Source organism: Lepidochelys kempii, chromosome 6, assembly GCF_965140285.1.
Source record: "Lepidochelys kempii isolate rLepKem1 chromosome 6, rLepKem1.hap1, whole genome shotgun sequence".
NCBI classification, from domain to species: Eukaryota; Metazoa; Chordata; order Testudines; family Cheloniidae; genus Lepidochelys; species Lepidochelys kempii.
The window spans coordinates 35,343,375-35,356,052 of record NC_136385.1 but is presented as its reverse complement, the minus strand read 5'-3'; the positions used below and the strand labels follow the sequence as shown (position 1 = coordinate 35,356,052).

General features: G+C 43.9%; 1 protein-coding gene across 9 annotated transcripts in view; it reads left to right on the top strand.

Moving 5' to 3' along the window:
- The window catches only part of DENND2B (DENN domain containing 2B), a 304,168-nt gene that overhangs the window by 4,991 nt on the left and 286,499 nt on the right, over nucleotides 1-12,678 (top strand). For 4 of the 9 annotated variants that reach the window (XM_073347517.1, XM_073347506.2, XM_073347513.2 and 1 more), the window contains exon 1: nucleotides 2,907-3,068. The exons of 2 other annotated variants lie outside the window; for them this stretch is intronic. The gene's annotated coding sequence lies outside the window, so the exon portion shown is untranslated. Of the gene's footprint in view, nucleotides 1-2,906; nucleotides 3,152-3,694; nucleotides 3,735-12,678 lie in introns of those variants that run through there. 3 more of the 9 variants (XM_073347510.2, XM_073347519.2, XM_073347511.2) reach the window with 3 other exon arrangements.

Genomic DNA, 12,678 nt, shown 5'->3' with positions numbered 1-12,678 from the left:
CAACAGCTAAGGATGTCCCTTGGATGTATCTATATAATAAAATTCCAGGATTGTCACTCTTGTCTGTGCATCATTCTGAAGCTTAGAATGTCTGTTGAGTCTGTGTGAAGCCAAGAAAAGAGCTATAAGCAAGGCTGAGAGCTCTTCCTGTTTACAGCATAACCCAGGTTTTTCGCAGGAGTGGGTGGGTAAGATTCTGTGGCCTGCGTTGTGCAGGAGGTCGGACTAGATGATCATAATGGTCCCTTCTGACCTTGGTATCTATGAATCTAGGTTCAATTATCACTGGGATTTGTGGTCTGTTCCTATCCAATTTTAAATTTTCAGCCATTTTTGGCTTTTTTAGACTTTATTAATTATCCCCATATGACAACATGGGCTTTCACCTAGGAGGTGAATATTTATCTCCAATTGCATGGACAACTTATTTTGGGATACCCAGTCCCTGCTCACTGTCTGATTACATATAGGCTGTCTCTGGTTCAGAACAAACTTAGTACATATAAGACTTTATTCTTGCCTTACATAAAAATAAGAGAGAGACAAGGTGGGTGAGGTATTATCTTTTACTGGACCAACTTCTGTTGATAAGAGAGAGACACGCTACACTGCATATAAAAATAACAATAACTTTAATGTATAAATGATTAATATGTTGCACTTATTTATTGCCTTTTATCTGAGGCTTCTCAAAGTGCTTTACAAATATTAAAGTCTTGCAAAGCCCTTATATCTCTTTTGTTGATGAATAAACTGAGGCACGTATAAGTTATGTGTTGTAACTAAGGTGATACAATCGGTCAGTGTTAGAGTGGGAAACTGCTGATTCTCGTTCTGCTGGTCACTGTGTTACACCCATTTACATCTTCAGGATGCTGCATTTTGAAATAGCCACTATTGCATGGGCATAATATGTGAAGATATGGGATGGAACTAACAAAAGCTTCTTCTATGTCCTTTCCTTGGTTAGAAAAGATAGATTTATTCATTTTTGTTCCTGCCATGATTTGTCATGATATTTTTAACAGCAACTTTTAAAATCAGAGTTAGTTCAGTTATTCTCTGTGCGTTGTAACTTAAACTCCGACCATTTTTGATGTACAGTGACACAATACATTTTTTGCAGCTGAGTAAATACATCTGCTACAAGAAGGCTGACAGCTGAAGTGCTTTGAAACACATTTTAGCATTAGAAACCAGATGAGTGTTGCACTTATTTCCTTTATATTCTTTTTCTGAAATGTAAGTGGGTTTGTGAAATGCCAGACAGCTATATCATATTTCCTTGTCATGTGGGACTATACTGTCTTGAGATATCAAGATTCATCACCAGTAACTTATTTGTATGTGTGCTGTGGAAACTGAGAAAATCTCTGTCCCCTCTGTCTTGATTCAGTAAAGCAGGTAAGGAGGTAAGCATGTGCGTAATTCTAACTATAGGATTAGGTCCCATTGAAGTCAATGGGATTTAAGCACATGCATAAAATGAAGCAAATGCCATACGGCCAGAATTTTAAAGGTATTTAGGTGGCCAATTCCCCTTGAATTAAGTGCCTGAATACCTTTACAAATCTGGCCCTTGTGTTTTCCTGATTTGTTGCCTTTCTGATCTTTTTCCTTTCACTTAACATGTCATGATGTGATTTATCTCTATATAAATATTTACCTATGCAAGACTTTTGTGTTTTTGTCACCCCCCCCCATTAATTTCACAAATAAACCAACTGGCTATTGCAGCTAATTGCTGGCAATGTGGGTCTTTAATAGGATGATCCATATTTATATTACATTAAACATTGTGGGCCAGGTTCTCAGTGGTAAATTTCAATGCGGCTACCCATTGGTGTAGGTGCACTGAAATCAATGCTAAGGATTTGGCCCATAAGGTGCTAGTGTGCTCTGTGGGTATTCAATAGACATCTAGAAAAGTGGCACCATGTTCTCTTTGCCAGGTACACCATTCCAATATCTTCATGTTCCCTTAAATTTTGGTGTGTCTCTGATCACACAACTGGATCAGTGCGGGCTCCATTTGGGTGCAGGATCAGGGTCTCACATTTATTTTGTCTCTTAGTGGCTATAGGGCTTAGGACCCATAGTTGGACAGTTTTGTTCCCATCCACTAGGGAGGAGTTCATTACAGTATTGTTATGAGTAAGGCTAGCCCTAGCAGACTGGAGCGGTACAACAGATACCATTAATGAAGTTCATATGCATGCTGTTTCCTCTCTTCCCCATCCTTTGAAGATTTATACCGTGACCTTAATACTCTTTCATTATGAGTTTGGAGAACTTTTTAGATTTTTGTAAGTCGGTTCTCTCACCCCAAGCTCTCACAGTTTCCATGCATACTATCAGATTCACTTCTTCTCCTGTGATTAAAACCATGTGGTCTACATGAGGGTCTGTGTCTGTCTATGAAAATGACAGAAAGTTGCAGTTTGTTTTGCTCCTGACAACGCTGGCTTCCCTAAAAGAGAGGTTTTCTTGTTTAATACAAATAATAAATAATACAATAAAATACAAGAGTCCACTTAAAAATAAATGAGGGCAATAGTTCCCCTGTCTCGTTCATTTCAATCTGACCCCAAGGACCACGCAGTATTGCCCTTTGCTGCTGCCTGGGGGGATTGGTCCCCTCTGCCTGGCCAGGATCCATATGCTCCCTGGGGCTGTCACTCTGCAGACAATCCAAAGCTTCGCATATCTCCCTGGGACTAGAAATCAGTTTGGGGGTTGCGTGCTGGGGAGGGCAATGACTTCTCCTTTGTGAAGGCAGCCCTTTTTTGTGGCGTTGGCTGCAGCAGAAGCCAGGAAGGCTGTGATTAGGAAGCAGGTTCCTTTGTTGGCTGCTGGGTTACTGGTTCCCATTAATCTCCCGCACTGGCCGCTGCTGTCTCCACTTCCTGTCTTTGCATATTTCTCTCTCTCCCTCTCCCTCCCCCTCTTCCCAGCTTTTCCAAAAAGCTGCCTCTGGCCAGACTAGGAGATCAGAACTGGAGGCGTCCAGCAAGCTGCAACAGCTGGAATTTGCATCTGCATTCTTTCGGCTCTGGGCAGCAGCCTAGGTAAGAGCCTAAAACCGTGCTGGGGTGTGTATGGGAGATTAACTAGGTCTCCTTTCTGCAGGGGAGATGGAGGCAGAAATCTGGTAGGTGACTCTTGGTAAGATTTATTATCTCTGAGACCTAAGATCCTTCCTCCTCTCTGCTCGATACAGGAGGGGACAGGGAGTGTGTATGTTTTAATGAGCTGCTGGCTTTGTGTGGCTGTGCAGAACAATAGATATTAGCAGCTAGCTGGGGAGCGGGCTGCAGAGGGTCAGGAAAGTGTGGAAGGAGATTCCTGATGAGCGATCTTCACACTCCCACACTCAGCGGTGTCTTTGTGTCTCCCCGGACGCTGGGAATTCTTTGTGTTTTAAGCTATATCCCTCTGTCACTAGTTCGGATGGATTTTGAGAGGGACTTTGGTAAGAAAGTCTCTCTTCCCCTAGATTTGCTTTTATTGCGCCGTGCGGTGGACAGGGGGCGCTTGTGCATCACTTTGATTGTGTACCTTTCATACTGTGCTTCAGTACTAAAGCTATTTTTCTTCTAGTGTATTGTTTGTTCTCCTCAGATATCAATTGGTTATGTCACCAAACCCAGCTGTCAGGCTTTTTCTTTTTTAAAGAAAGTAAAAGATATTTTAAGGTTGCCCTTTTGGGGAAAAAAGAAAAGAAAGTGTTTATGGTAAGTTATAACTATATTTGCACAAGGATGGAATGTTGTGTGGTATGGGCACTTAAAAGTAGCATAGAGTTTTATTCTCTGGTTTGGAGACATAACTGCACATGCAGGCCTAGGTCCTCAGCTGATGTAAATTGCCCAAGCCTCTTCAGTGGAGAGGAGCTAATTTATGCCAGCTGAAGATGTGGCCCATAGTTTTAGACTCTAACTGTGTTTCTTCTCAGCCTTGATCCATAGAAGTAAGGACAGCTGTAAGAATTTGTCTTTTCTCCTCCCTGCTCATTCACACAGCCCAGCCAGCTGAATATTTGCACACATATTATAAAGAATAGATGAGCCACCTGGACTTGAATAGAAAAGTTTGTGATCCCAAGATAGACTGAGCTGAAGAGCTAAAGGAACTGCTTCAACAGTTCATTTGGTGGGAAAATCAGATGTACTTCTCCTGGATTGTTACCAAGTGCTTGCCTCACGAAGGAGCAGGAGGTCACTGCAACCAAAAGAGTAGCTGCAAAATATTACAGGGCTTTCTCATTGTGAGTCCAGTCTTACTACTGAAATGCACTTTTGATCTTGTTATCCAGTCTAAATGTACCAGGGTTCATAGCACAGCTTGTACAGAACATGTCAATAATAATGTTGGAATAACACAATGTTTAGCTGTAGTCCTCTTTTATTATCACATGGGCTTTTTTGGGATCATTCTCCTAATGTCTAGTTCAGAACAGTCTCTTGGTATTTGAGTGTATATAGCCAATGATTAAATCATCCAATAATATCCACCTAGAGTAGTCAAAACTGATGGAAAATAAAGGAAGAAGTTGTGTTGTTAATGTAAATAATTTGGTTCTAGGACTTTTCCTCGAATGAAATAGGAGTGTATTAAATAGTGTTTTAATTAGTGTGTTTTGATTTTTTCAAGATTAACATATAGTCAGTGTGTGGAAATATTCCTAACCTAGACTGGGAATGACAGGATCTCAGATTTAAGAATAGTATTGAGCTGGTGATGTATGTAATTGTGGTGTCGTCATTTGTTTTACGTGTTGATTATCAGGCTACACATCAGATCAGAATTTTCTATTAGTTGGCAGGTTGAATACTGGGAATGGCTTTAATCACATTAATTATTAAAATTCCTTTAGTTTTGAGACTTCAGGAAATTATTGTTGTTATTTAAAGGAAAACTGCAATTCATTAAAATATGATAATCCCTTTGTCTAGTTAACAAAACATGTATGTTGACAATGATTTTTTTTAAATGGATAAACTTCATACAGTAATAGGAATGACTAAAGTAGCAGGAAGCTGCCACGCTTGCTTGTATGGTGACATAGGGCCCAGTTCTGTCATCCTGAAATTGCACTGTTAGCTCCCTTTTAGCAGTCTATTATTTACTTAGCTATATATGGGATCAATTGTGCCTTTAGGGCTGGCGGCATGTTAAAGCCGTCTCTCTTCAGTGGGTGTTCCAGGAGACATTAAGTCTCCCAGGCACAGGGGAGCATGGATGCTGCTTCACATCTTTAAGTTGTACAGCATGCACTCCACTTCTCTGACAGCCAGCTGACAGTGCAGAGGTGGGGAAGGATTATGGCCTTGTTTTCTCCCCACTTCTTTTAGGGTGGCTCGTGCCATTAGCCATGAGCAGCCCTGGTGGTTGGCTTAATGATTGCAATCGTAACTAGGATGGGACACAAGGAGAGAGGCTCCCTTTATCCTTCTCCACCTTTGTGGATGCATGTAGAGTCCAGCCTCAATCCATTCCTCGGAAATTAGAACTAATCACTACAATTTTCCTTTAAATGAGTGACTTTTAAAATGTACAGTATCCTTTTTTTTTTTAAAGGACCCCTTATTAGTGGTGACCCTGTAAACCATTGTGTAATCTGTGGACTTTAATGTGCCATGCCAATCTATCCTGGGTTGAGAAGCCTTGCCAAGGCCTTGATGGAATAGCCTGATTTTATTGTTTTCATTGTGTTCCATAAACATCTAAGACCCGCTGGGAAGAATCACTGGGGCGGCTGGGCCTCCTTTTTTAATTGCTGGTTAAATAAATGTTGCCAGTTTAAAAAAAAAAAAAAAGTTACTTAGGATCTGCGAGTGACGGGAACTGCTGAAGTACGTTTAGCAAGTCGAGCTATTTTTAGGGTTGGGATATTTGAAGAAATGAGGCTAACCCCTTGTAAAGAGGTCAGCTTTCAGTGCATTGAAGGGTCTGCATTTTAACTGTAAAGCATAGCTGAGTTTCCTGCAGTATTTTTTCACTTGATTAGGGGAGAAAGGATGGGCTTTTTGTTAATATACATAGGTGGGAATAAGGGGACCTGAGTTCTATTTCTGGCTGCACTGAAGATTTTCTGTGTGGCTTCTGTAAGAGGCATAATCTTGGTGGGCCTAATTCACCCCTGGGAGAAAAAGCATGACTCCACTGAAGCCCTCAAAAGAATGTATGACAGTAGGGGCTTGGTACTTCAAGATACTGAACCTCTTCTGTGAGGTACTGAGCACCCTTCAGTTGAGGATGAACCCTACTTCAGGGGAAGTGTGGCTGTTCTATACTGGTTTAATATGTGTGATCATGGCCCCAATAACTGTAACACCCTCCAACTTATTCACAGCTAACTAAAGGAGCATGGATAAAATTTTAAAAGTTCCTAAGTGATTTAGGTGCCTAAATCCAATTTTCAGAAGTGACATAGGCACTTAGATCCTAAATCCTCAAAGGTATTTAGGTGTGTAACTCTCATTGATTTCAAGTGAAGGTAGGTGCCTAAATACCTTTGGAGGATCTGGACCTCAGGAGCTTAAGTCTAATGGAAAATCAGTAGGATGTAGGCTCTAAAGTGCCTAAGTCACTTTTGAAAATGCATGACTGGGGTACCTTAGTCACTTAGGAGCTTTTGACAATTTTACCTTTGCTACTAAATTCCATGGGAGAAGCACTTGCTTTTGGTGGTAAAGCTCATGTGTTTGCTCTCTGCTGATGACTGTGGTGTCTCTGTGTATGTGATCACAGTTCATTACACTCAGCATCTTGTGTGGTTAGGCTTTTTTTTTTTTTTTAAGGGGGGAGGGGGACCAAAGCTCCTTGGTCTTACTATGACAGGTTTCAGAGTAACAGCCGTGTTAGTCTGTATTCGCAAAAAGAAAAGGAGTACTTGTGGCACCTTAGAGACTAACCGATTTATTTGAGCATGAGCTTTCATGAGCTACAGCTCACTTCATCAGATGCATGCCGTGGAAACTGCAGCAGACTTTATATATACACAGAGAATATGAAAAAATACCTCCTCCCACCCCATTGTCCAGCTGGTAATAGCTTATCTAAAGTGATCATCAGGTGGGCCATTTCCAGCACAAATCCAGGTTTTCTCACCCTCCACCCCCCAACACAAATTCACTCTCCTGCTGGTGATAGCCCATCCAAAGTGACAACTCTTTACACAATGTGCATGATAATAAAGTTGGGCCATTTCCTGCACAAATCCAGGTTCTCTCACCCCCTCACCCCCCTCCCAAAAACCACACACACAAACTCACTATCCTGCTGGTAGTTTGTGTGTGTATGGGGGTGGGGGGATGTGAGAAAACCTGGATTTGTGCTGGAAATGGCCCACCTTAATTATGCACATTGTAGGGAGAATGGTCACTTTGGATGAGCTATTACCAGCAGGATAGTGAGTTTGTGTGTGTGGTTTTTGGGAGGGGGGTGAGGGGGTGAGAGAACCTGGATTTGTGCAGGAAATGGCCCAACTTTATTATCATGCACATTGTGTAAAGAGTTGTCACTTTGGATGGGCTATCACCAGCAGGAGAGTGAATTTGTGTGGGGGGGTGGAGGGTGAGAAAACCTGGATTTGTGCTGGAAATGGCCCACCTGATGATCACTTTAGATAAGCTATTACCAGCTGGACAATGGGGTGGGAGGAGGTATTTTTTCATATTCTCTGTGTATATATAAAGTCTGCTGCAGTTTCCACGGCATGCATCTGATGAAGTGAGCTGTAGCTCACGAAAGCTCATGCTCAAATTGGTTAGTCTCTAAGGTGCCACAAGTACTCCTTTTCTTTTTGGTCTTACTATGCTATTAGAACTTCCCATATGATCACTGAGCCAAATCAGGTTTCAAACCAAGCTTCTTCAGTAAGTCTTGTCCAATGCAAGCAAAACCAAATTCATTTTACTTTACAAGTTACTTCATTTTCTCATGCCAAATGCCGTGTGTGTTACTTTTGTCTCTCGGTTGTACAGTGTATGTAACTATTGCTTTTCATTTGTTTTGGTCCGCACTTGGGGTTTGGTTGGCAGTGCAGATATTGACAAGTTTGGGGAACTGAAACCAAATATTTACATTCTCAGTTTGGCCCAGTTCTTGAGCTTGTAAATGCTCCCAGTCATATTAAACTTCAGAAAGGTTATTGGAGACCTTGCCAATCTCTGCAGAACAACCCCCTCCCTCCTGCCTTCTCTGACCTGAACTTTCCTGTTTGTGAAGGATTTTTGATTCACTTTTTGGACACAGCTACCTGCTGAGACTTGATGCTCTGCATGCTCACCCTGATCTGATTGTCAGCAGTTCTTTTCCCATATCTTGTTCTTTGTTCCCTTTACACATGGCATTTTTGAAAGCTGCTAATGCTTGCTGAATTGACCTCCATGTTTACTGAAATCCTGCTCATAGATGAGGTGCAGCATAGGTTCTAGGAACACAAGCTTCCCTATATTGCCTTATGCCTCAATCCTAATCCAAAGGGGCTACCTCTAAGTTAGTTCAGTTTCAATTTGAATTCAGTCCTTGGCTTCTCTGTTGAGACTTCAAACAAGGAACAATTGGTACCAACTGTGACGTTAACTTTTTTAAAAAATGTTTAACTTTATTATTATTTGGTTGGTGTCACTCTGGCACTTTGAGTGCAGAAGGTGGGGCCTGCAAGGACTCTAAAAATTAATACTGGCCACTACAGGCTTGTATTAAGCTCCCAAGGTTACAGCTTTTCTCTGACCTTGGATTGGTAGATGCTGCCACCACCCAAGTTCAGAACCCCTTTGAGAGCCCAGAAAGGCGCACTTGGGAATTCCTTCCTGTGGGATACCCTCATGCCCCTTCCGGGGAAGAGCTGAGAAAGAAGAAGGGGGGGGGGGAAAGGGAGGGGGGGAAATCGGCTGTTGTCACCAGCTAATTAAACAACATGCACAAACCTCTTAGACACACAAATCCAATTCTGTTCTTAAAAAAGATAGAGGCCCATGCACTCTCAGAGGGGCGGATTACATCTATCTGTAATATGTCCTTGATCTCCCTTTCTATTACGGTTTTGGCTTGAGGAGCCATCCGGTAGGGTTGGGCTCTAATTGGGCAAGCATCACCTGTGTCAATGGAGTGGTATGCCCATTCTGTCCATCTTGGGGTGGCTGAAAACATTGGTGTGCAGCTGGTGCACAGCTCCTGGATTTGCTGTCGCTGCTTAAGCCCAAGGGTTATGGAAAGGCTCACCTCTTCTATGCCAGCGTTGCTTTTCCCTTCATAGTAGACTCCTTCAGGCCACTCAGCGTCGTCTCTCTCCTGGGCTGTAAACTGGAGAACTTCGATTTCTCTGGAATAAAAGGGCTTTAGAAGATTAACATGGTGTACTTTGGGTTTTAGGGTAGGGTCTGGGAATGCTATGAGATAATTAACATCTCCCAGGCTCCTTCAGATCATAAATGGCCCCTCCCACAATGCTTCCAACTTACTGGGCTGGAGTGCTTTCAGGATCATGACTTGGTCACCTACTTCATCTCACTATCAACCTCAGCCTGGTCCAGTCCACAGGAGATCCATTTCCTGGACACTGTAGTGCTAATAAGCAATGGTCACATAGACACCACCCTATACCAGAAACCTACTGACCGCTATGCTTACCTACATGCCTCCAGCTTTCATCCAGACCACACCACACGATCCATTGTCTACAGCCAAGCTCTACAATACAACCACATTTGCTCCAACCCCTCAGACAGAGACAAACACCTACAAGATCTCTATCAAGCATTCTTACAACTACATTACCCACCTGCGGAAGTGAAGAAACAGATTGACAGAGCCAGAAGAGTACCCAGAAGTTACCTACAACAGGACAGGCCCAACAAAGAACATAACAGAACGCCACTAGCCATCACCTTCAGCCCCCAACTAAAACCTCTCCAACGGATCATCAAGGATCTACAACCTATCCTGAAGGACGACCTGTCACTCTCACAGATCTTGGGAGACAGGCCGGTCCTTGCTTACAGACAGCCCCCCCAACCTGAAGCAAATACTCACCAACAACCACACAACAAAACCACTACCCCAGGAACTTATCCTTGCAACAAAGCCCGTTGCCAACTGTGTCCACATATCTATTCAGGGGACACCATCATAGGGCCTAATCACATCAGCCACACTATCAGAGGCTCATTCACCTGCACATCTACCAATGTGATATATGCCATCATGTGCCCGCAATGCCCCTCTGCCATGTACATTGGCCAAACCAGACAGTCTCTATGTAAAAGAATAAATGGACACAAATCAGACGTCAAGAATTATAACATTCAAAAACCAGTTGGAGAACACTTCAATCTCTCTGGTCACTCGATTACAGACCTAAAAGTGGCAATTCTTCAACAAAAACCTTCAAAACCAGACTCCAACGAGAGACTGCTGAATTGGAATTAATTTGCAAACTGGACACCATTACATTAGGCTTGAATAAAGACTGGGAGTGGATGTGTCATTACACAAAGTAAAACTATTTCCCCCCCTACTGTTCCTCAGACGTTCTTGTCAACTGCTGGAAATGGCCCACCTTGATTATCACTACAAAAGGTTTTCCCCACCCCGCTCTCCTGCTGGTAATAGCTCACCTTACCTGATCACTCTTGTTACAGTGTGTATGGTAACACCCATTGTTTCATGTTCTCTGTGTATATAAATCTCCCCACTGTATTTTCCACTGCATGCATCCAATGAAGTGAGCTGTAGCGCATGAAAGCTTATGCTCAAATAAATTTGCTAGTCTCTGAGGTGCCACAAGTACTCCTTTTCTACTCCAAAGGAATGCTCTCTGGCATGTTTATCATATCAGGCCCTTTGCTCTTGTTGAGCATCCTGTAGGTTTTCTCGAGCAAAGGCTAGAGTGTCTGTGAGGGTGTTTTGCAGATATGTTACAAAGTCCAAAATGTTAGTTCCTGGAGAAGTTGTAACCATCTCCCATTGCTGCTTCACCAACTGTAATGGCCCCTTAATATCATGGTCATAAACGAGTTCAAAGGGTGAAAATCCCAAACTGGGATGTGGTTCAGTCCTGTAGGCAAAGAGCAACTGCTGCAACACTAGGTCCCAATCATTGGAGTGCTCTTTCATGAATTTACGTATCATGGCCCCCAAAGTCCCATTAAACTTCTCTTCTAGGCTATTTGCTTGATAGTGGTAAGGGATGGCAACCAAGTGGCTCATCCCATGAGCTTCCCAAAGACATTTCATGGTTCCTGCCAGGAAGTTAGTTCCTGAATCCGTAAGGATGTCTGAGGGCCAACCTACCTTGGCAAAAATGTCTGCCAATGCCTGGCTCATGCTTTTAGCCCCGGTGTTGCTTAGAGCTACTGCTTCCGGCCATCGGGTGGCAAAATTCATGAATGTACAGCTTTCCTCTGGGTGTCTTCAGCAAGAGCAAAAGGCCTGGTATGATAAACGTGTTAGAGAGCGTTCGTTCAGAGTAGGTGACCAAGTTCTCGTGTCCAGAAAGGGTTTCCTTGTATACGAGTCCTCCTACAACAAACCTGGACCTATTAGAAGAGCTGAGAGGCGGTGGGTCGCTCCGTGCTGCCATCCACTTTCATCTGCTTCCTGCTCTGCCTGGAACTGCTCCCTTGATGCTGGAGACAGTTCCTCGCTGGGTTGTGGACTTGAGCTTGGTCCCACTGGAAGCGATGCAGGTGATGATGGGGGGGTGGGGTCTCCGTTGACTGTGAACCGCTCTCTGCTGGTGCAGTAGGTGGTATTTCAGGCTCCAGTTGAGCTTCTTGTGCCAGTTTAGCTGCTGCTGTGCAGGTGCAGGTTCCATGGCACCTTTTGGTGCTGGCTCCCCTGACTCTGGTGGGGTTGTAATCACGGGCTCTGGTGCTGACTGCTCTGCAGGTTCCGATCCTTGGGCTAGTTCTGGCTGGGTCCCAGGAACTGGATCTACAATTGTTGCCATAGACTCTGGTCTGGGGGTCTGGTTCCACAACCACTGCCTGGGTCCCCGGGCCTGTGGTATCAGGGGACACAGACTGGGTCCTTGTAGGAGGCTGAGGAATGGAGTTAAGGGTGGAGGCCTGTTTAGTTTAGCTGTGGGTGACCATCCTTTTTGTTAGCCTCACATGGTTGGCTAAGTCTTCTCCCAGCAGCATGGGAATGGGATAATTGTCACAGACTGCAAAAGTCCATATTCCTGACCAGTCCTTGTACTGGACAGGCAACTTGGCTGTAGGCAAGTTAATAGTTTGCCTTAAAGGGTTGCACTGTCACTTGAGCTTCTGTGGAATTTGGTGTCCATCGGGGATTGGTGGATAGCTGACACCTGTGCTCCAGTGTCTCTCCACACAGTAGTCTTTCTCCTGTCCACACTCAGTTTCCCTTTGCTCTGGGGGTATTTGCGAGGCATCTGGACCTGAAGGCGCTCTCTGGGATTCTGGGGTGATGAATTGCAGTCAGCTGGTGCTCTTGGGGCAGTTGGCCTTCACATGCCCCAGCTCATTAAATTTAAAGCATTGCCCAGCTGACTGTGGGCTGGGGCGAGGTGGGTGGTTGGAGAGTAGGATGGTGGGACGAGAGGGCATCTGGGGTCTTCCTAGCTGTGTGGAGGACTCCTCCTTGTGAGGTGAGGCCTTGGACTGACTCCAATGAGGGGGTGTCCTCTCGGGTTGCCCCTTCTGA